Raw genomic sequence first — 26,173 nt, 5'->3', positions numbered from 1 at the left:
GAGGACATAGGCTAGTTAATTTCAAGAGGCAGTGATTCCCATAAACGAGATAACACCACTGTACATGCTACTACGCTGTTCTATATTACATATACAGCAATCAGCTATGATGCTCATCACACCTGGCATCCCACTGCCACCTTGCTAACACCTTACTTCCTGTCATCCTTATCCTCATCACACCTGACACCCCACTGCCACCTTGCAAACACCCTACTCCCTTCCATCCCCATCAAACCTGGCACCCCACTGCCACCTTGCTAACACACTACCTCCTGACATCCTCATCCCCATCTTCATCAAACTTGGCACCCCACTGCCGCCTTGAAAACACCCTTCTCCCTTCCATCCTCATCACACCTGACACCCCACTGCCACCTTGTAAACACCCTACTCCCTTCCATCCTCATCAAACCTAGAACCCCCACCGCCACCTTGCTAGCACACTACCTCCTGTCATCCTCATCCCCATCTTCATCAAACTTGGCACCCCACTGCCCCCTTGCTAACACCCTACCTCCTTTCATCCTCATACATATCTTCATCACACCTGGCACCCCACTGCCACCTTGCTAACACCCTACCTCCTGTCACCCTCTGCCCTTATAACTCACTACCAGCTTCCAAACACCTGCATTGACAAAGCGGTTTATTCCACTGTTGAAAGGAAAAGGGTCTCTTCCCCACAAATGTGTCCTAAATAGTAAATGCAGGGTGCTGGGTTTAGTAACACTTTAATGTAACCTTCCAGAAATTTAAATATTGGAAATCTTCAAGTAACCAGTAATTTGAAATGAATGAGATAAGAAAGATTATCAATACATTGTTCATATGAAAACATATGAGATCTGGATGGATTCTCACCATTCTTCAAAGAACTTAGCAAATTTGCAGAAAAGTGAGCTCCTGGGGATGCTATATCTATTGAAGGTAACAAATGTGATCAAAATGAAAGTAACTGTGTAAAAACAAACATTCTAGTGTGAGTACAATAAACTGACCTCTGGTGCATCAGGATAATTAGTATAATAATATAAATACCATGAAATCGTAATTATACCCACACTCCGTATTAAGCATAAATAAAGGCTTTTCACATGAATGTGTTTCCTGCATGGCAGTTTTCACCATGGTACATCATAGCGGTTGAAATTGTGAATATTAGTAACTATATAGCTGTCGCCATTATTTTTTCATCAAAACAAACACGTAGTTTACGTGATAAATCATTATTCTTTTCCTAAAACGGTTACTTATCCATGCATGGCCATTTTACCTTTAGGTTATACCAGCCCAGTACATATGGCATTTGGACTGGAATCCAAATAGTAACAGGACTATAATGATATGGGCCATGTGCTGATATCGGTCTGTATAAACCAGTGGCTGTCAAATTATGAGCTATAGGGGGGCTCAACTGACATCAAAGGGTCACACATAATATTCTATATATGTAATGCTTGAGATGACTGCCAGACTGCAGACCTAGTAGAAGAAATGGAGGTCGGAGATTGTACACATGCTACATGTTTGGCCTGGAGACAGGATGCAGAAGACAATATGAAACTGAGAACATGTTACATGAGGCAAATACAGATCAGTGCTATTAACCCTAATCATCTAATCATCGTTCCCACTGGACTGATGAAGTCTGAGGGCCATGCATCATGCATGAAAGGGCTACATGCGGCCTTTGGCCCACAGGTTGGGCATCAAGGGTATAAATCATCAGAATTGGGTGGACATCTTACCTGGCAAAATAAGTAGCTTCATCTCTGAATATCAATCCTCCAGAAAGATGGTGTAGGTGATGGTGATAGTGTAGAATTGTGTAAGATTCGCCACATGTTATATTGGGTGAAGGAAAGTAATGAAAGTAAGACACAGTGGAAACTATAGCATCGAAATCTCTCAAAATACCATGTTCTAATTTTTATAATAATAAGTCTGTATACATTTAAGTCTTCTTGAGGCTACTGGAAGCCTCAGATCTATAATGAAAATGCAGCCCAAATTTTAAAGTCTCTGTATAGTCAAACTTTTTTTTATTTTTTTTGCATAAAGTGGAGGAGAGTTACCCCTGTAATTTTTTTCATTGTTGCCTGAGTCCTCGATCAGGAAGATCACTCATTTTTTATTCCCTGGCGACTACTGAGACAGAAAGTGATGTGAATTACAAAACTTTACAGTTGTCACCAAAACAGGAAATAAGGATAAATACTATAAGGCCGCGTACACACGCGCGGACTGTTCGCCCAACTTTGTCCGTCCAACAGTTTCGGCAAACAGTCCGCTCAAACTTAGCATGGACGGACATGGCCACACACGACGGACGAACAGTTTGCTGAAACCGTGCGCGATGACGTGAACGGCACGTACGACGGGACGAAAAATACGACGTCCTATACACTGCATTATAGCTTTCGGCGTGAAAATCCTTTCTGAGCATGCGCGCAACTTTGTTTGATGAACAAGCCTACACACGGGCGGACTGTTCGCTCAAACAAGGTTTCAGCGGACAGTTTTTCGGAATTTCCGAAAAACCTTGTCCGTCCAACTGTCCGCTGAAACTGTCCGCTGAAAGCCCACACACGAGCGGACTGTCCGCCCAAACACTGTTCAGCGGACAAAGTTGGGCGAACAGTCCGCCCGTGTGTACGCGGCCTAATTTAATGAGGATACTTGCTCCAGTGACAGCTGTTTAAGACGGAAATTCCTATCTCAATCTGGAGAGATTTCTTCTAAGGCCGCGTACACACGCGCGGACTGTTGGCCCAACTTTGTCCGTCCAACAGTTTGAGCGAACAGTCCGCTCAAACTTAGCATGGACGGACATGGCCACACACGACGAACGAACAGTTTGCTGAAACCGTGCGCGATGACGTGAATGGCACGTACGACGGGACGCAAAATACGACGTCCTATACACTGCATTATAACTTTCGGCTTGAAAATCCTTTCTGAGCATGCGCGGAACTTAGTTTGACGAACAAGCCTACACACGGGCGGACTGTTCGTTGAAACAAGGTTTCAGCGGACAGTTTTTCGGAATTTCCGTAAAACCTTGTCCGTCCAACTGTCCGCTGAAACTGTCCGCTGAAAGCCCACACACGAGCGGACTGTCCGCCCAAACACTGTTCAGCGGACAAGGTTGGGCCAACAGTCCGCGCGTGTGTACGCGGCCTTACTCTCTGTTGCATGTCCAGGACAAAAAGTGAAGGGGAATCTTCCCCTTGGGATACCGACAGCAATAATAAACTGACTGGGCTTTTTAACTTTTCCCTACTTTATCCAAAGCTCTTTATACACTGTGACCCTTAAAGTTCTTTAATTGAATAGGTGAGAAATCTTTGGTTAACCCCTTTCTGACCACGCTACAGCCGAATATAATGTGGCCGGCTAGTTTGGGGACGCCGTTATTTGAGAGCGTGCTGTGATCGCGCACACCTGGAGGACACTGCTGACCACATATTAAGGTAAAGAGCCACGTGATCAGCTGTGTCCAATCACAGCTCATCACAGATGTCAACAGAAGCAGAAGAAACAGATGTTATCGGTGCTCCTTTCCTCATAAAGACAGCATGTAGAGAGAAGAGAGCCAATAACCGGCTTCTCTAAAAAGGACATCTACACTGATAATCAGGGCACTGATTATAGGTGTTTGATTATCAGTACAGTCTCCATAATACCTAACAGTGCTGCCAATTTGTGCCCACAAGTGTTTGCAATCAGTGCCCACCAGTGTCACCTATCAGTGTTCATTAGTGCTACCTATCAGTTTAGCCTCATCAGTGCCTTTTCATCAGTGCCCACCAGTGCTGCCTCATCAGCGCTCATCAGTGCAGCCTATCAATGCTCATCAATGCTGCCTCATCAGTGCAGCCTATCAGTGCAGCCTCATCAGCACACATCAAAAATTACCTATTTGCAAAATTTTATAACAAACTGTGAAAACGTGTTTTTCTTCTTCAAACTTTTCGGTTTTTATTTGTTTAGGAAAGCTCTATTTGTGTGAAAAAAATAATAAAAAATTACGTTTGGGTATAGTATTGCATGACCACGCAATTGTCATTCAAAGTGTGACAGCACTGAAAGCTAAAAATTGGTTTGGGCTGGAAGGGGGTAAAAGTGGTTAAAAAGCGATGGCTATCTAGGAGTCCTTTTGTTTAATATTTTATCAAATTGGAGAATAGAGTGAGAATGGTGGGTGGGAGTTGTATTTCCCTATCTTCTTAAAATAAATGCTATGACAATAAAGCTATAAAATTTGATATACAACAGCTTTCCTGGACATTTATAAGTAACTGGGATGACCCTGATATGGCCTCAAATTTCTGTAAGAAGTTTCCCACAATGCCCACATATGCTCCCTGCACTTGACCTGGACATTATGAAGGGTTCTCTTTTTAAATATGATGCATAGCATCCGGCTCTGCCGTCCATATGTATAAATTATGTTTGAATGTGCTAGAGTCTGTATTATGTTTATTTAAAAATGAATAACTGTGAAAAAGAAACTTTGCGGGTTTGCTTTGAAACGCCTCTGTCACTATTTTTAAAAGATAATATAAAGAGTTTTTTACAAAGCAAACAAATGATACCTGTTGTACAGCCCCTGCCAGCAAACCTCTACTGCACTGCTGAAATATGGTTGCTAAAAGATCTTCTGCATTTGACACTTCCAGGAGTGTCAGATGCTAGCGACTCATGATCTACTCATATGTGCTCCGGTTTCTTCCTGTAAGTTAATTGGCTTCCGTCCAAATTGGTCATGTGTGTGTGTTTGCAAGATGGGGGCATTATACTGTAAGCTTTGTGAGGGCAGGGACTGATGTGAATGCATGGTAATAAATAGTTGTGCCCCTGCTTGCACTCATAATACATTTGTGAAAAAAAGATGCCTGTGTCCTCTACAGTAGACCTATTTAGCTACATCCTTATGTCTTTATATGGTCATAAAACCCATACCCATAATATCCCTATAACGTAAAGTCACATTCACATAATCCACAATTCAGGTGATTCATAGGGGCAGGCAGGAAATGCATTTCAACATTGACTATAAATATAATACTCCTTATTTAATAACAAATACCAACTACTTCCTCCGGCTGAGAAGATTTTAATACTTCACCCATAAACAGGATCTTAGGATATTTATAAAATGAATGGGGATTTCAGATGTTCTTTATGTAGGGTTTAAACATTTCAAAAAAGGATGTATTTACGCATTTTTAAATAATAAGAATTTAGTAGAATCACTTTTGGCTGCAGTAACTTCTTTTGGGATATGTCTCTACAAACTACAAGCAATTTTTTGTCCATTATTTTTTGAAAAGTTTCCCTAGCACTAAAGATTATGTAAGAACTGTAACTGAACAGATCTTTTTTTATAATGTTTTGATGTATCATTAACATAACTCAGACAGTGAACTTTCTGAGCAACAATTTATAGACATAGCTTTCCATCGTTTGAAGAGTGCACATTATTCACCATCGATGACCCAAAGTCATAATGAAGCTCTCTAAAACTGTCAACAAGTGATGCTTACTTCTGGATCTGTAAAGATAAAACAAGGTTATTACTGTTCAGTATATGTTGCTGAGCAGCAAATCTTCTTAGGATTCCAGTAGTATATCTACTGTTATCGGTACATCTGACAGTCTACTAGTACTACTGACATTTTAAATGTAGGTAATCTCAAGACCTATTTTTTTTATGTTTGGCATCATGCTTCGTTGTACAGTTACTCCTCACTTAACAACCAGGTACGATTCCAACGACCAGGTTGTTAAACGAGGAGTCATAAGTAATCAATATTTTAAGCATTCTTAACTACTGTATTGTACTGTATTGTGAAAAAAAAAAGGTCTAAGCGCAAAACTCCAGCTCAATAACGTTGTTTTAATTTGCATAAGTACAGAACACAAATGAAAACGCTGTACTGTACTGTACAATACAATGATGTACAGCGTGTCATCCGGGGTCAGCAGAGCTGGTGGAAAGTCCGAGTGGTCATTAAACAGGTAAGTCGTTAAATGAGGAGTATCTGCATACCGTTTTCTATATCTGTATACAAAAATAATTTTTGCCAAATTTTCTTACCTGGAGATCCTGCCAGTAACATACTTTCTGTTTCAAGCTGACAACCCTGGGGGGTCTATGTATAAAATATTTGCTGTGAGGATGTTTTAGGAATTCATGGTCACCACACATGTCTGACAATCATATCCTATGATTGTCAGGTTTATCTAGTGTCCATAATGCAGTTTTTTTAGGTGTTTCAAGAAAATACTGCCTTAAGGCCACTACATCCTGCCGACTATCATAGGGATAATCGTATTACAAATAATACAGCAGACATTCTTGATAGATGTACAAATGCTTAAGACATCTGCACAGTGAATGATTTATACATAGACTCCTATGCCTCTATTTTGAAATTAGCTACAGCTTTGTCAGCTTGCTGTGCGTTTGCATGAGCTGACCTGTTAATCGGCCCAATGGCTAAATAAATGAACACTATTGAGCCCTGTATGATAGGCAGGTTCTGAGCCCTGTGTTCTGTGTAATACACACTCCTGTGACCCTCATTCTGTGTATTCTTGTTATTCTACCAACTTGTGGTCTCTCCTATCTTGTTGCTGCACAGGACTTGGATGTATAGTTATTTCCTTGTACCACCTGCTGAGCGAGACAGAAGTCCCCACCCAGCCTACTAATCAACCTCACTATTTAGCAAACACCTGTTGCCTGAGCAATAGGTTAATTTCCTATCACAAGATTTCAGTCCCTGTCAGCTCCTGCACTCCTGTATTCCTGTTCTTCGGTTACTGACTTCTGCTTTTTTAACTACGCTTGTTCACTACCCACCCTGACCTTTGGCCTCTTACAGTTTTCAAAATTGCCTGTTGACTTTGTACCATGATCATCTTTCAACTGCACAGGTGCCATCTGATGGGTGTATCAGCTGTCAACCTGTTACATCAACCAGGAAAGTCCATCACTCCTTGCTTTGGTAAGACACTATTGGAGTGTACCTAGACTCTGCACCAAGGCCCTTTTAAGAGCTTACACCCTCTGTAATTGAGCAGACAGCACAGAGGATCCTCTATCCATTGCGTCTGTGACAATCTTGTTTTAAGACCCCTTTCACACTGAGGCAGTTTTCAGGCATTTTAGTGCTATAAATAGCATCTGTAAAGCACCTGAAAACTGCCTCCTATGCCGCCCGAGTGTGAAAGCCTGAGTGGGGCGGTGCGCTTGCGGGACGATAGAAAAAGTCCTGCAAGCAGCATCTTTGGGGAGGTTCAGCGTATATGTATGTATACATACTAGACATGTGCAAACTGAAATATTTTTTTTCGGAATTGCGTTTTTGTCCGAAAAATACATTTATTTAGTTACTCTTGAAATTCGTTTTTATTTATTTAGTTTCATTAAAAAATCCGAAATAATTAAGGTTGAATCTGTCATTGAAGGCTTATGGTGTCTGTCGAATGTTCTAAGAGGTTTCGACGGAGCAGCTTAACTGTACGACGCCTCAATCGCACATTTCCGGTTGAATGTTCCGCCTACAAGCTATAGTAAAATTCTAATGTTATATGACACTAGTAATAATTATATTTATTAAATATTATTACTAGTCAACCAACATTAGAATTCTTCTATAGCCTATGGGCAGAGCATTTGACCATAAATGTCCACTCGCGACGACTGCTTCGTCGAATCTTCATGTCGAATCTTTTCTCTCTATGTCGAATAATCTTGGACTAATAGAGTTAGGTTAGGCACATTTGACCTTTTTTTGCTATTGTCTCTATAATGTCAAATCTTTTCTCTCTATGTAGAATAATCGTGAACTAATAGAGCTAAGGTTAGGCACATTCGACCACAAGTTCCATGGACACAGTTTACTATTGTCAGTGTCATGTCGAATCTCCTATCTATATCGAACTGTTGCAACAAAAATGAAAATAAAGCATTTGTTTATATATCGTTTGTTAAAACGATAATGAAAATACCCAAAATTCAGACGAAAATGCATTCGGACAAAAACAAATATACATGTCTAATGCATATGTGTATACAGTGCTCCCAAAACGCCCTGCCCATTTCAATGAATGGGCAGTGCTTCTGAAGCCCCTGAATAGCATTTAGGATGCTATCTACTGAAATCACCATTTATTCAGTAATCTAGCAAATGTGTGAAAATGTCCCCTAGAATCTTCATCAGGATTTTGTGAATGGAAGCCCAGCAGATGCTCAGACATGTCAAAGGAAATTAGCAATGTTTATACAAATCTTGCCAAGGGCTATATTTTGCTATGCATGCACTTTATCCTTTTAGTCTACATGCATCCCCTCTAGTAAAACCAGGAATGTATACAGTTCATTTTTGCACATTTATGCTGTTTCTAGAGATTATGTTACATTTTAACTTTTGACTCTCCCCCTCGAACCTTGTGAACTGCCAATCTGCACAGGTATTCAGGGTGAGCTGTCATTTCCCTTGCATGTGTAAATGCTATGACTTGGCAAGACCTGTTCCTTTGCTTCCCCTAGACAGTGTGAACAGCTCATTTCCTTCTCCTTGTCTCTGCCGCTCAGTTTCGGTCGCCTAGAATTTTAAGAGATAATTAGCAAAAAAACATAAAGAATGCATTTATGATCTGTTTGACAGGCCTTGGCAGCCACACACGTACTGCAAAGCAGGCTGCTTATGTAGCTTGCTGTGCAGGAGACTTTTCCTGTTGTGCCACAGAATCTCTCGGTGTGCCCTTGTTTCCTAGCCCTGCCTACATTCCCAAATGAGTAATGTGTTACAGGTGCAAGTCTGCCCAACCACTACTAGCCGGTGGACTAATCTGGATAAAGTTGAAGCACATGTAAGGGGCTTCGGTCCAGGTTTAGGAGTGTGTATCCTGCCCATGCTTTCATTTCAATGAGAGCGAGGTAAGGTCACAGAAATGTGAACAGCTCCCGTCTTCAGGATTCCACATTCTATTATTCCAGGAAAAACGTAATAAAATGCAATGAAAAGCCAGTACATTTTTTAAACATTCTTCTAATTTTTGGCTTTAAATACTTAACATTCAGCCAATATTTTGCCTCGGCTGTGGTGCTTTGTTAAGGAATCCAAACGTAACACAGATTTTCAGTGCAACTTCATATTTGATAAAATAAAAAATAAAAATAAATAAACCTTCTCCATGTCAGTTGTATATGTTGCAAGGATTTTTGGCAAGCTTCATTACCTACCGCCATAGCTCTCAAATGTCCCTCATTTGAAAGGACAATCCTTCTTTGGAACCAAATCTTCCTGTTCCTTTTTGTATTTCTAATGTTCCTTTCTCAGATCTAATGTACAGAACCGTGTAGATATGTGCATTATTAGACTGCCAAGAGCTTTTGTATTGCCCTAACCTTTTTATATAGCCTTCAAATATTCATATCATTTCTTTTCCAACACCAGGAAAAGGAAAAATAGCATCGGTGAGCCACCAAGGGCTGTGTCAAATGACAATCCTGTTGCTACTGGCACTAAAGACTTAGGCCCCTTTCACACTGGAGTGGTGGGTGCGTCGGCGGTAAAGCACCGCTATTTTTAGCAGTGCTTTACCATAAATTTTGCATCGCTACTCAGCCGCTACTTTCTGTGATTAGCGCTCAGCTGGTGTAAGCTTCCTGGCAGGCTTGGGCATGTGGAGTTGCGAACACGCTTGAGTCCATCCTTAGCCCTTGTACACACGGTCGGAGATTCCGACGGAATGTGCTCCGATTGGACCGTTTTGTTGGATATTCCGACTGTGTGTGGTCTCCATCGGACTGTTTTTCAAAGCTATTGGCTACCAGCCTGAACATAGTCCAGTCGTAACGAAATAACGTCATCACGTTCTGAACGATCGGATTTTATGACAACTTTGTCCGACCGTGTGTATACAACAGTTTCGGCCAAAATCCGACGGATTTGGTTGTCGGAATGTCCGACCGTGTGTACAAGGGCTTAGACACTATTAGATTTTCTGAAGATTTTTGTCATCAGATTTACCAAAAACATATAATATGAGGTCAAACCTTAAGAGTTTCAATTTGTATGCAATCAGGCAGGCCCTTGCACTACATGGTTTTGGTAAATCCCTTGCAAAGTGAGCAGCCTATATGTCATATAAATGGAGTCGATCTTCTAGAGGAATAGTGACTGTTCACTATTGCAAAGTTGATGTTTCCAATCCAAGTGACAAAAAAAACACACACAAAGTGACATACTGTATAAGTGAAAAAATAATAATAAGAGAAAATAAAAGGTGCTAGGGCAGGTGCAATGCCTAGGCCTTGCAGCCTGGTACAGTGGGGTCCTACACTCTTAGTGCTACTTTGGCATTCCCAGGATGCCACTGCCAGGGGGCACTTGGCACCACAGGCACTCTGCCTTCCCAGCCCTCAGCCAAGCAAGGTAGTGAAGTTTAAATTATGAGGCACTGGGCCCCTTGGAATCCTCCAGGGAATTGTTACCCATCCCCAACTCACCTAGTGGGAGCATCGGTTTATCTACCAACAGGGATTTTTTTTTACTTTTCTTCAGGTTTTCTTCTTTCCGGTTTTCAGGCCTAGGCACATTATGTTATACATCCAAGTCTTCAGGAAGGGAGGAGAGTTTTTTTTAGCTAAGCACACCCTCCTGCCTGCATTCCTGAGCTAAGGGCAGATGGATTCTACAACGTTAATGCTACATGAAACACCCTCCCTTATACGCCATGGCCAAAAATACTAGGGGGTGTTTTTCAAAGTGATTTGTCAGCAATATAAAGCATGAAGACCTCGAGCTTGGAGTATTGATGAATGGTTGAGTTTGCATTTAATAATATAAATTAATTAAATTGCGTTTTTGGTTTGTGGTGTGTGGTGCAGAGATGAAGTATTGTTCCACTATAAATTTGAACCACTTTTTTGAACGATGTGCAGGAGAATGCACATAAATATATGATGAAAATGAACATACCTTTAATCTATACTTTACTCTGTTTTTCAGCTCTTTATAACAGCCAATGAAAGGAGGGGGGGGGGTTAAATATAGCTTTCTGCAGATTTCAAAACGATGTATTCCATAGTTCTTTGCAGCGCCCTTGGTCACTGTACTGCTGTTCCTTTAGATCCATAGTGATAGAACACATCCATAGGCAGCCTTTCCATTTTTCAGGAACGGGGCTGACCAGTGGATGGTGAAAAGTTTAGCCATGCAGCCTGGCCATCAGTTGCTTTAGAACATTCTATTTGACTTGCTTCTCAAACAGTAATGAAGCAACTCATGAGCACAACACAAAACAGCTAAAGTCTGCACCATCCAGGGGCCAGCTAGGAGGAACATACTTGTCCAACAGGATCCTGGGATGTGCTTATTGACTAGGGGTCATCATTGATCATCATTTACTCTTGTAGTCTCTGTTCTCATTGCATATGAATAGCTGGCTACAAATGAAGATATTGAGAGAACAAAATTAATTGTAGACACAGGAATAAAGGTAATACATGCAATGGAGGTTCTCTGTAATGTTTCCAAGATATTTAAGGGGACTAAATGTACAGAAAAATGTAAAGAAATGGGATAAAACAATTGAAAATTGAAACGTGAAACACATATGAAACCTGCTTTTTTACTTTAGTTAAGCTTTAAAGAGGAATTTCAGGAATTAAAGGCACACGAGTTAAGTCCGGTGAGGTGCATGACACGTCCTGGGCTTAGCTCTATTATTTATATCGGACAGCTTTATAGTACTCTTGCAAGACAGCTATCTCTGCATTTCCCGGGTTCTTCTGAGCTATGCATCTTGAACAAGAGAGTTGCAGCAACTGCTAGGCCCACCCCACCACCCCTCCTGCTTATTCACAAAAGCCTTGGTATTATGTGAACACATTCACAAAATACAAAGGCTTCTGTGAATGGACAGGAGAGGGAAGGAGTAGGCATAGCTGCTCTGTGTGTGTGTCTCTCCTCTCAGATCCCTGAGTGTCTTTTCAGCAGAGCAATAGACTTGTCAAATATAAATAACAGAAATAAGCCCAGGAGATGTCAAGCAGCTTCTTGGACTTAACTCATAATGTGTCTTTCATTTTTTTTAAAGTGGCTGAATTCCTGGAATTCAGCTTTAAACAAAGCAATGTTCAAACCAGATTGGACTCTGTAATAAATGCTTGCAAATTATAGGCAGTGAAAAGGAACAAAAATAATGTTATGTTTGCAAAGTTACAGGTGCTATCCCTAGATTTATTAAAAGAGTGAATTAGTTTTAAAAATACAGAAATTCTTTAAACATCAGTCAGCCATGAAAAAGCCATGTAACTACACATTTTGTTGCTTTTATTATTTTACTGTAGCTAGTGGTAGCAGAACATCAACTGTATTTGTTTTTACTCTCACAAATTACAGCTGAAATGATTCTTCAAGTATGCAGACCCACTGTAAAAATATATTAATGCATTCTTTTAAAATGCAAAGGTAATTCTTTTTTTTTAAAGGAATTTCCTATTTGCCTCTCAGGAAGAAGGAAGTGATCACATCATATAACGTCAAAACAATGACTATACATTTTAAAAGGTTTTCCTCAGGGGAGAGTATAGTTTGAATTGTACCTTTGTCATGGCATGTAAAATTGCAGATGACCTGGAAAGCTATACAGAAGCATTTGTATATGGTGTTACTTCAAAACTAGCTTCTAATGTTTGTTTTAAATATATTTGATTAGAGGTACCTCATACTATCAAAATTCAAATAGTTTAACAGCAACCCATATATGTGATAATCCTCTACATTGATGTGTTGGTCTGGGACATATTTAAAATGTAATAAAAGTGGTACTACCAGGCCACTTGCAGCATTATTGCAGATAATGCAAATTTAGGCTGTAGAACCGATAAGTTTGCTAAAATCACAATTCAATTTTGTACACCTTGAAGTTGGGTGAATTATTAATGACTTCCATTTATCCAGAGACCCGACTGACGACTTCATACGGTTTCTCTGTGCACTGCTGACAAGAAACTGCTTGCCTTCTGGACATAATGCTCTAAATTGCTCAAAAATGAAAAAACCTGGTGCAAAGCTAAAGAAATTGTGTTTATTTTTTCAGAAATTTATGAGGGCAATAAATCGCACTACAGCTCAGGTTTTTCCCTTTCACTATGGGGAGTGCCATGCAGGTGGGCTGCGATAGATATTTTATTACCTCACCTTCGGGGATTGATTATACTTGAAAAATCAAGTGGAGCATGCATGAAGATTCATGACATAAAAACCCAGGAGTAACGAAGGGCACATAGCACTGAACCTTTTAACTGCACATCAGCAGTTCAGTTGTTCTCCAAAAATATGCAACCTAGAGATTTCTTTAAAACTTATTCCAAATTAGGAATACTTTGTGGTGTATTTCTTTCTTTCTTCCTTTGGTACCTTAGCAGAGTTCAAGGCTGAATTAATCATTAGGCAAAGTAGGCCTGAGCCTCTAGGCTGAAGGTTTTCCATACATGGTCATTAGACATGTGCACACTGAAATATTTTGTTTTGGAATTTTGTTTTTGTCCGAAAAATACATTTATTTAGTTACTCCCGAAATTTGTTTTTATTTATTTTGTTTCGTTAAAAAATACATTCAGCTGAAAATCTGAAAGAATTAAGATTGAATCTGTCATTGAAGGCTTATTGTGTCTGTCGAATGTTCTAAGAATATTCGACGGAGCAGCTAAACTGTACGACGGCACAATCGTACATTTCCGGTCGAATGTTTCGCCTACAAGCTATAGTAGAATTCTAATGTTGTATGACACTAGTAATAATTATATTTATTAATTATTATTACTAGTCAACCAACATTAGAATTCTTCTATATATGGGCAGAGCAATTGACCATAAATGTCCGCTTGATGAATCTTCATGTCAAATCTTTTCTCTCTATGTCGAATAATCTTGGACTAATAGAGCTAAGGTTAGGCACATTCGACCACAGGTTCGATGGACACAGATCGCAATTGTCAGCGTCATGTCGAATGTCCTATCTGTATCGAACTATTGCAACGAAAACTAAAATAAAGCATTTGTTTATGTCGGATCTTTCAGTTTTCGGATTCTGCGCGTTCGTTAACGTTTGTTAAACGATAATGAAAATACCCGAAATTCGGACGAAAACGAATGAACATGTCTAATTGTCATCAGCCACCGATTGTTTTTCACCACAGCAGAGCACACCATACAGAAGTAAAACTATAGGATTACAATATTAGTTCAGTATAGACTAGAATCGGTTCACAACGTGAACATTTTTTTATTTTAAATGTGTTACTAAACCCAAAACAGTAAAATCAGTCTGTATATGCAGAATAGCATGCTTGCTCTACTCACTGTGAAACCTAAGGGGTTAATCCTCTGCATTGCGTAAAAAGGCTCTTTGATCTTGTATGCATAGATCCTTCCCTCCGGCACTGTCTATCTGGGGAAGCCCAGCTAACACACAGGCAGGGTAGCCAACCTGCACATTCTCAGTTTTGTTTTTTATGCTGGAGAGAACATTTCCTTGTGCTCAGAGCGAGCCAGGTCACATGATATTGACATCACACATCTGGGCGTGTATTCAGGCTATACAGGCTATAGTGGAAATCTCCTCCTACCTGAACACACAGCTCTGGACAAACTCTGCAGTTTATTATGTGATAGTGGTATGCAGATCAGCCAAAAAGGTATATAGTGGCAGTAGTTCAATGTAAAAAGAAGATGCATAAGCTGTGGGCACTGTGGGTGGGCAGATGAACTATTTTCATATTACTGGGTTTAGTAAAACTTTAATATTTTATCCTATAATTTTTTTTTCACCGTTTAGAAGATATTTACAGTGGATGCAGCAGGTGATGTCATCGGCGCATGCGCTGTGAAGATCTGGTATACCGCGCTGGACCTTCAGAGCACTGTGCCGGAACCAAGGGCTCTCGTGCGCTTTCGCAGGAGTAATGTCATCATGGCCCCGCCCACTCACACAGTGTCCATGAACCGAAAAGGAAGACCGGGGGAAGATGGAAGCCCTGCATACTATAACATTGTGCAATTTTCTTACAACGCTTTTTTTTTTTTTTTTTTGCTGCAGCAGTTTACATCCACTTTAATGTCATGCAGATGCTAGTGATCTTTTGCAGGTTAATATATCCTATGTGAACAAACTTTTAAATAAAAATACCAAGATAATCAATATTATAACATATCTGAAACAGATCTTTTCAAAACACTTTAGTGAACTGAAATAGTGGTAGACATAGTCACAGGCAAGACCCTGTCCGAGAACAATTTTTGTGGCTGCATATTTTTTTCAAAGAAAAGCGTAACTAAAACAAAAAAGTCGACTCTCATTTTTAGAAAGAAGTGTTCTGTGGCATTCAGAACTTTATAATTGAAGGCCTTGTTCATGAAAGCACCTCTTATCTTCTTATGGACCTGCTTTAACGGGTTTTGGGCTTGTACCAATGGCATCAATTTAACAATATTTCAAGACACTACTGAGATCATTCAGAATTCATTGACAGATACATTTGATGTACACAGATCCTGCCAGGAAGAAGTTGCAGGGCCAGCCTATAATTTGGCCCTCCAGGCACTGGATCCTATGCTCAGACACTACACATAGGATCCAATCAATACTGTACTTTTGCACAAGGGTTCTGGCCTTCATATGATTTCGGGTGCTTCAACACCCGCTGCCAGTTTTTGCACCCCAGTGCCTATGTTTTCGTGCATAGGACGAAGAAACAAGCCTAAGCAACTCAACTATGCACAAAAACATAGGAACTGGGGTGCAGAAAAATGGCAGAAGGGACTGATGATTTAAAATTTGAAATAATTGGCTATAGCAGGAGGCAGTTTGTTTGCTGAAGGACTGAGCAGCGGTACAAAAATGAGTGTCTGCAACCAACAGTGAAGCATGGTGGAGGTTTCTTGCAAGTTTTGGGTTGCATTTCTACAAATGGAGTTGGAGATTTGGTCAGGATCAACGGTGTCCTCAATGCTGAGAAATAAAGGCAGATACTTTTCCATCGTGTCATACTTTCAGGGAGGAGTGTGATTGGCCCAAAATATATTCTGCAGCAGGACAATGACCCCAAAGTCATTAAGAATTATCTTCAATGTAAAGAACAACCATAGAGCCCTGATCTCAACATCATTGAGTCTGTCTGGGATTACATAAAGAGACAGAAGGACTTGAGGCATCCAAGTCCACAGAAGAGGCATCCTACATCCACTCTAAGATGTTTGGAATAACCTACCTGCCGAGTTCCTTCAAAAATGGAATGCACAAGCTTTGTGTGTACCTGGAAGTGTACCTTTGGTTGAAAGCCAAAGGGTGGTTACAGCAAATATTGATTTGATGTGGATTTCTTTCTATTCAGTTACTTTCCATTTTGTTACTTGATCAAAATAAACTATTAGCACTTTCATTTCTGAAAGCATTCTTAATTTACAGCATTTCTTCACACCTGCCTAAACTTTTGCATAGTACTGTATACACAGTATAAACCTATTACATTTTTTTTTTACTTTGTAATAGCAAACTGTGACCATAAAGTATGATATAACTGAAAATAACAAATTGGCATAAATATAGTAATACATATGTACTTTATACAGTAAATTAATACTCATCAAAGGAGTATGTTTTCGCATGTACAGTATATGGAAATACGCCCATATTAATGATACAGATTATATCAGCATTGTTCTTTACTTCAAACACAGCCAGCAATATATTGAAGACATGCACTTCAGAACAAGTTTTAACTGCCTTCTTTTTTCATGACACAAAGTCAATAGGAGTGTTCTGTCCAGAAGGAGACCTGAATGGCTGCTTTAGCAGCATGGGTTAGGACCACAGCAGAAATGCAACCACAACTGCCTTATGTTATTGATTCCAGTCAACAAACGGGCAGTGTAATCTGTCTGCCTTTGTTCCGTTCACTTGGTGGTGTGTTCTCATTAGCCCCCCACAGACAGTCAACCTGTCAGCAGGTCTGCAGTCCAACTGCCTGACCTCTGACTTCGACTCATTCTTCCACAAATTAATTTCCCAAATTGACAAATTAAAGTGCACAGTATGCTCAAGGTTACTAAATCACACTGGGTTCTGGTAAATGTCAACCAGCAGCAAAAATAAAAGCGTTAATTCGGAAAATAAAAGAAGACTCTAAGAGCTGGATTTTTTGCAGCTTTTTTTCTCTGGGAAGTCGTCTCTTATATCAAAAATGGCACTAAGTACCCCAAACAGCCCTAAATCTAGGCTTCTTTAAGAGGTGTAATTCTGTGGTATATTTAATTTGCAGAATAAAGGTGACTTTTACAAGCTGTTAGGTGGGACTTTTATGGGGCCACGATCATGAGGCCCTAATCCTTCTTTATTGGTAGGGTTTTTGAACACATGAAAAAAGAAAATGACCCCATCGTGACTACAAAGACAGGTTTTCCCTCAAGCAATAACTTTGTCTGGCTGTACATTGAAGTGGATCTGCAGTTTTTTTTTCTATACAACAATAAATACCTCAGTATGTTACAGTATACATGTTCTGGAATTTTTTGTAGGTTAAAATGGTGATGGTACTTATTTCCAAATGGAAACGGGCTTCATATCATACAGCATCACTATATAATTCCTGAAGCCCAACTGAGCTTTGATTTAAATCAGCTAAATACTGTACAGTCCAGGGACTTCAAAACAAGAATATGTTGAAAGTCTTACAACACTCCAGAGAAAAAAAGCTTGTCCCCTGTCAGCGACTGCAGAGTGGGACTCTTGCTGTCTTTGTGGAAGCAGTGTTCTCTATGCAGAGGTCCTATAGCAAAGCCTAAGCCCCCTGCTGCATTGGAGAACTCTAGTGCTTACTCAGGATTCATTTCAGGTCTTTGTAGAGAGACCACTGCTTTTATATAAAGAGCAAGAATCCTTCTCTGCAACGTGCTGGCAGGAGGCAGGCTGTTCTGCTCTAGGTTGTGGCTGCTTTATAAAGAAAATTAACTACAAGACTTTTCACACCTTTTGCTTTTTCTATTTAGCTGATTTAAACTGAAAGTTCAATTGGGCTTTAAATAAAATTTGCAAGCTTGTTAAACATCCAATAATGCATAAATTATTCATGTAAAAAAACAAATGTAAATATTTTATAAATAGGAGTGGCAGATCATTTAGGAGTGACTGCAGTGAAGCTAGAAATATCTTTTTCAGACCCCTCTCTAGAATACTACTTTTACATACTGGCCCAAAACTTTAACTCCTTGTGTCTAGCGTACAGGAAGTAACAACTGCCATTTATGTTGTATATGTAGTAGAGGCTTCTGTGTAATATGCTTTTGATAAAGACAGCTATGGCTGAGAAGAAAAAAGATACAAAAAAATGTGCCACTGCCCTCACCTATTGCTGGCCTTTGCAGCAAGGAGCATTGGAAGGCAACGCATATAAAACAAAAGCCAAGGAAAAATCCTTAGAAACATTCCAAGCTCTACTTACCAACCCGGCTTTAACCAACCAGATTAACCTGTCTACCAGTATGCGTCTAAAAACAGGGGTTTAGTTGCACAAATTTGCAAATACATGCGTAAGGTACAGGCCCGGCAAGGCACCCTGTGATTTGTAGACCCTACCTCTAACTTATAAGAGGTTCCACAGTGGAAGCACATGCATTCTGGTGACATAGATGAAGGCAGGTGGACTGGAATTGTCTGACTTAAAATCAAGCATACAAAAAATGTGCCACTGCCCTCACCTATAACTGGCCTTTGCAGCAAAGAGCAATGATAAGCAATGCATATCAAACAAAAGCCAAGGTAAAATCCTTGAAAAAATTCCAAGTTCTACTTACCAACCAACCTGCGACCAACCAGATTAACCTAACAGTATGCGTTAAAAAACATGGGTTTAGTTGCACAAATTTGCAAATACATGCATAAGCTACGGGTCCCAGCAAGGCACCCTGTGGCACATTTTTTGTATGCTTGATTTTAGGTCAGGCAACGCATTGACACCTTTGCAGCCATTGTGCTATATGCTGGGTGTTCAATGTGCCCCTGTACTTTTAAGGAGGGGTGGGGTCCCTCCAATCCATCTGCCTTCATCTATCTCATCAGAATGCTTATGTTTCCACTGCGGAGCCTCTTATAAGTTAGAGATAGGGTCTACAGATCACAGGGTGCCTTGCCGAGTCCTGTAGCTTACGCATGTATTTGCAAATTTGTGCAACTAAACTCCTGTTTTTAAATGCATACTGTTAGACAGGTTAATCTGGTTGGTCGTAGGCTGGTTGGTAAGTAGAGCTTGGAACTTTTCCAAGGATTTTTCCTTGGCTTTTGTTTGATATGAGAAGAGAAAGGATACAGCTGGTTCAAATCCAGATTGATTCCCTGCAATAATGTGCTTTCTTGCCCCAAATTGCAGTGAGGAAGCCAACCTGTACATTCATAAAGTAAAACAAAAAAATCTAAGGGGGCATTTAAGGGTAATATCATATAAACAATACAGTCTGACTGGATCAGTACCAGACTTTTTATATGAGATGTGGAGATGTCTGGAGTTTGCATGTTCTCTGTGCCTGCGTGGGTTTCCTCTGGGTACTCTGGTTTCCATGCACACTCCAAAGACATGCTGGTAGGTTAATTGTCTCCTGTCTAAATTGCCCTAGTATCTGTATGTATGAATGTAAGATAGGGACTTTAGATTATAAGCTCTTTGAGGGCAGGGATTGGTGTGAATGTTCAATATATATGGAAAGTGCTACGTAAATTACCTGCAATAAATAAATAAAAACAAAAAAGTAAGGCCAGTGGCGAAACTATAGCCATATCGGACCACATGGATGCTATGGGGCCTGGAGGTGGAAGGGAGCACTATTAAGCCGTGCATACACTAAAAAGTCAATTAATTACAAAATGGAGTGTTAAAAACAGACACAATTTTGAAGCACTTTCAAATGACATTTATCAAGTCTTCAAATGTACTATGTATTTTTGTACATTGTTCATATGAAGGTTTGTTCTCAATCTATTAGTTTGATTCTCAACAGATTCTTAATTGGATTCAAATCTGGACTTTGACGGGGCCATTCTAACACATGAACATGTTTTGATCTAAACCATTTCATTGCAGCTCTGGCTGTATGTTTAGGATCGTTGTCCTGCTGGAAGGTGAACCTCCACCCAGTGTCAAGTCTTTTGAAGACTGTAACAGGTTTTCTTCTAAGATTGCCCTGTATATGGTTCCATCCATCTTCCCATCAACTCTGACCAGCTTCCTTTTCCCTTCTGAAAAAAAGCATCCCCACAACATGAGACCGCCACCACCATGTTTCACGGTAGGGATGGTGTGTTCAGGGTGATGTACAGTGTTAGTATTCCACCACACATAGCGTTTCGCTTTTAGGCCAAAAAAGTTAAATTTTGGTCTCATCTGACCAGAGCACCTTCTTCCACATGTTTGCTGTGTCCCCCACATGGCATCGCGCAAACTGTAAATGTGACTACTTATGGCTTTCTTTCAACAATGGCTTTCTTCTTGACACTCTTCCATAAAGGACAGATTTGTGGAGTGTACGACTAATAGTTGTCCTGTGGACAGATTCTCCCACCTAAGCCGTGGATCACTGCAGCTCCTCCACATGGACAAAATCAATAGAGTGGTGTTGCGCTCTCAGTGTGAGAAATTCTCAAATAAATAGTCAAATAAATAAACAAATAAATAATCCCCCAAATTCATGTGATAAAAATCCGAAACATAAAAGGGAAAAAAATAAATGAACAGGTGATAGCTACAATAAATATCACAGTGACAAAAAATAAAAAAAATTATAAAAAATATAAAAAATGTAAAACGTAGTGATTTAAACAAATTATGAGATTAAGATAATTAAACAAACTTAAGAGTATATAAATTTTTGTATATCCCAATACACGGTGAATAGTGTCACTCAAGTGAGATTTCATACACAAAAGTGAGTTAAAATCCTTCAAACAATAATAAAAATTGCAAAATAAATAGCAACACATGTAGGTGTCAATAAAGTGTCCAGTGCATTCATCCACAGTAGTGAAATTCCAAAGTCCTCCAAATAATAAAAAACATCAGCACACATAAGTGTCAGCAAAGTGTCCAGTGCATATCCTGGTGTCCTCTGACCAGTGAGTGTACTATATAATTACCTTACAGCTGTAAGGTTAACAGCATAAACATAGACTCCTGGCACCTGGTGTCACTGTCACATGACTTTGACTGTTTAGGATTGTTGTCCTGCTGGAAGGTGAACCTCCACCCCAGTCTCAAGTCTTTTGAAGACTCTAACAGGTCTTCTTCTAAGATTGCCCTGTATATGGTTCCATCCATCTTCCCATCAACTCTGACCAGCTTCTAATAGTGACTAATAGTTGTCCTGTGGACAGATTATCCCACCTAAGCTGTGGATCACTGCAGCTCCTCCACAGTTAATGGACAAAATCAATAGAATCAACTCTGACCAGCTTCCTTTTCCCTTCTCAAGAAAAGCATCCCCACAACATGATGCCGCCACCACCATGTTTCACAGTGGGGAGGGTGTGTTCGGGGTGATGTGCAGTGTTAGTATTCCACCACACATAGCGTTTCGCTTTTAGGCCAAAAAAGTTAAATTTTGGTCTCATCTGACCAGAGCACCTTCTTCCACATGTTTGCTGTGTACCCCACATGGCATCTCACAAACTGTAAATGGGACTTCTTATGGCTTTCTTTCAACAATGGCTTTCTTCTTGACACTCTTCCATAAAGGCCAAATTTGTGGAGTGCACGACTAATAGTTGTACTGTGGACAGATTCTCCCACCTAAGCTGTGGATCACTGCAGTTCCTCCACAGTTACCATGGGCCTCTTGGCCGCTTCTCTGATTAATGCTCTCCTTGCCCGGCCGGTCAGTTTAGGTGGACGACCATGTCTTGGTAGGTTTGCAGTTGTGCCATACTCTGTCCATTTTTGGATGATGGATTGAACAGTGCTTCTTGAGATGTTCAAAGCTTGGGATATTTTTTTTATAACCTAACCCTGCTTTAAACTTCTCCACAACTTTATCCCTTACCTGCCTGGTGTGTTCCTTGGCCTTTATGATGCGGTTTGTTCACGGAAGTTCTCTAACAAACCTCTGAGGGCTTCACAGAACAGCTGTATTTATAAAGAGATTAAATTACACACAAGTGGACTCTATTTACTAATTAGGGGACTTCTGAAGGCAATTGGTTCCACTAGATTTTAATTAGGGGTATCCGAGTAAAGGGGCTGAATACAAATGCACTCCACACTTTTCACATATTTATTTGTAAAAAAAATTGAAAACTGTTTATCATTTTCTTTCCACTTCACAATTATGTGCCACTTTGTGCTGGTCTAACACATCCAATAATATACATTTAGTTTTTTGGTTGTAACATGACAAAATGTGAAAAATTTCAAGGGCTATGAATACTTTTTCAAGGCACTCTATATTGTTACGTGTAACCCATTGGCTTGATATGCCAAACATTTTTTATGTCTACTTTATACATTTATGTGTCAAATTTTTGTATAATAAATTGATATTTTATGACTTTTGTATCATGCCTCATTTAAAAGTCCCATGGGCGACTTTTAAATGAGGCGTGATAAATTTAAAAGTTGACATTAAAAAGTGGGTTGGGCATACAACCTGATTTCATCACACATACACGCATTGTGACACAATATGATGTGCATGCTGTTTCATTGCATGTCATTGTGAATTGATTTTTGGAGTCATTCTGAGGGGCAAAGAGCCTGTATGTAGAATCAACTGCCTATTATACTTTATGCTATGATGAGGGGTGCATCTGATTGGGTGGAACAGTGGTGTAGTGGTTAGCACTCTCACCTAGCAGTAAGAAGGGTCCCTGGTTCAAATTCCAACCACGACACTACCTGCCTGGAGTTTGAATGTTCTCCCTGTGCCTGCGTGGGTTTCCTCCCACACTCCAAAGACATGCAGGTAGGTTAATTGGCTTCTGTCAAAAATTGGCCCTAGTATATGAATGGGGACCTTGGCCTGTGGGCTCCTTGAGGGTAGGGACCGATGTGAGTGTGCAATATACAGGGATAGGGACAATTGTAGACACTCACTCAGGTTGAACTGGATGGACTGGTGTCTTTATTCAACCTTACTAACTATGAAACTATGATCTCATATAATTAAGGGGTCTTATCCTCTCATAAGCGGTGGATGATCTATGGTGATGGTGAATAAGAGTGCCACCTTGCTGAATCATATACAGTCTGTTTGGAAGCAGTTGCAAATAACCTCCATACCATTAGTGTGGCGCATTTTTGGGTTTGATTATTTCATAAAGGGATACGGCTTCATATTTGTATGTATAATTGTGTGTATTTAATTGTTTTATTTGTTCTTACTCAACTGATCATGCTAATCATAAGGTGCCATGCCAACCTATGATGTGTCCGTAGTCCCACTGCCAGACTGTTAAGTCAAAAGCTGACCTGTTCCCCATCCGACTATTGGCTGGAGTCTGTCTGTTAAATTCAAGAGGAATGTTAAAACAATGACTAATGTCATTGTGCTATGCCCACCCTCAAGACAAACTCTGTAGAGGGAGTGATGGTGGTCATGTGACCACTGAATAAACTTTTTTTTTTTCAGGTGCTTTTTAAAAAAAATAATACAGGGCCATTTTAGAGTTCACGGTGTGGTTGTGATTTTCTAGCCAGCTTACCACACCTAATCTTTAAGTCTAATGTCAGTTTGAATTTGAAATCTTAAGGTCAAAAAACTCATTTTACAGTACAAGAAGACAGAGCAGTTTGTTAATGCCAAAATTGAAATCCCTGTTTAAGCTTTTAAATATTAATGAAATAGCTATCAAATATTTAAACTTTACCTTGAATTTTTACAGAGAATCCTCTCTCCCTTAGAAAGAAGTAATTATTATTGCATGGTGGGTCTTTGTAAAGTGCATAGGCTACAAAATAAAATGTATCTGTAATTTGTTAAAAATATTTACCACTGATGCTGATATTGGGCTTCATATATCAATAAAAAAATAGTCTGCTTTGTCTTTTGGATTGCTCTCACTTTCTACATACAATAGAATAATACTGTATTTGTACTGTATTTGTACTATATGTACTATTAAGAGTGCTGCACTGTGTCCCCCACTAATAAGGATGAGCAAATGTATCTGGTTTTAGATTGTGGGAGATTTATGGAACCCAGTGTGAAGTCATAAAATTGCAAACTTAAAGCAGAGTTCCACGCCCCCCCAGCAAAAATTTTTATATTAGGACAATTACCTGTCCTGGAATACAGCAATGTCGGCACCCTAGCCAATGTTTCCATCTGCTCTCAAGTGCTGCCGTCGCTATTCGTGGTAAGGGAAACCAGCAGTAAGCCTTTTGGCTTCACAGCCAGTTCCCTAATGCCCATGTGCCAAGCACACTGTGCTTTCCAAATGGCCCAGCAGGGGGGGGGGGGGGGGGTTGAACTTCTGAGTGATCTCGCTGCTGCAAGATCTCTCTGAAGTGGGAAAGGGTACACGTCACAAAGAGGTACCCCCCCCCCGAAAGGTGGCAAATGTGCCACTGGAGGAGGAGAGGAGGCAGAAAAGCAGAGTTTCCTTTTGGGTGGAACTCCACTTTAAAAATTAACCCCATTGAAGCCTATGGGGGGGGCAATCTTGAAAATCAATTGTTTATGTTCATTTTCAAGGCTTAAAAGCAAAAAAAAAAGCTGCCATGTGAAACATGTGGCATTATATAAAAAAAAATGAAATGCCATACAGAGGGTCTACTTTTCAATGTGACTTATGAAAAACATAATTTGCAGAATAAGGACTGAATTAATTTGTGCACATAAGAGGCACAATGGATTCAAAAGCTACAGGAAAATGTACTCTTAACAAAAAAAATTCAACCTTATTTTTGAGCTTCATTTTTCAGACTACCAAACTCCAAGTAGTTCTAAAGGTTCAGTTTTTTTCTTTAAAATAATAAACACATTATACTTACCTGCTCTATGCAATGATTTTGCACAGAGCAGCCCCAATCCTCCTCTTCTTGGGTCCCCAGTCGGCACTTCTGCAAGCTGTGTGTTCTGGGGGCACTCGTGCGTGTTCATTCCTGAGCCACCTCTGTGTGTCACACAGAACGTTGTTCAGTTATGACCCTCCTCCTGTTCCCCGGCTGTGATTGACAGCAGTGGGAGCCAATGGCTGTGTCTCAGCCAATGAGGAGGGAGAGATCCTGGAGTGCTTTTGCCCTTGTGCACATTGCTGGATTGGGATAAGTCTCGGGTAAGCATAAGGGAGTTACGGAGCAGCTGCACAGTGAAAGTTGTTTACATCCTTCACCCTTTACAACTACTTTAAGACTGGGCTTTTAGAAGTGTAAATGTGTATATTGCTGTGGTGCTTTGAATCATATTAGCAGCCCATGTGTGTTTTAGCACACTACAGTGCTAAAAAAGTAAGGAAGTACATATTCTTTTATGGTGGATTTTATTGTGTTAGGAAGCCCATTCAGATGAATGTGTTTCTATGGAACAATGCAGATTAATGCAAAATCATGTCAACGGGTCAACAAGTTTTGTGTTAACATACCACAAAATTGTAAACCCAACCTAAAATTAATAAAATCTCCAAATAGACTACGCAAACACTTATAAACATAACCCCTCATTCTTCAGGTATGTGGTTGAAATAGCTGTATCTGCTGCAAATAGCATCATTGTGGCCTGCAGTTTATCAGCTATGATACCAGCCATGTGGGTACCAAATGCATGAGAAAACACATAACTGCATCAGAGATCTCAGTAGGAATAGCACTTCAAAGAGCAGGGCCGGCTGGGAATAAAAACCAGCCCTGGAAAAAATGTCATACCAGCCCCATAGCCTTATTATACCAGCCCAACATTTTCTTGTTCATAAAAGGGAAAACCATGCATTTTAAAGCAAATTTGAAGAGTGTATTATATATAGATAAGACAGATATGAAAACACATGGGGCTTTATATATAGGAGAGCAAATTCCGGTTAAAGTGGTATAAGTGAAGCACCCATCAAGGGGACCCCAGGAACTCTGGGTATGTAGGGGAGGGGGACTCTGGTGACCAGAGACCACCTT

Source organism: Lithobates pipiens, unplaced genomic scaffold, assembly GCF_037356315.1.
Source record: "Lithobates pipiens isolate NorthernLeopardFrog02 unplaced genomic scaffold, aLitPip1_a1.2 Scaffold_18, whole genome shotgun sequence".
Taxonomy (NCBI): Eukaryota; Metazoa; Chordata; class Amphibia; order Anura; family Ranidae; genus Lithobates; species Lithobates pipiens.
Note: the sequence above shows the minus strand (reverse complement) of the source record.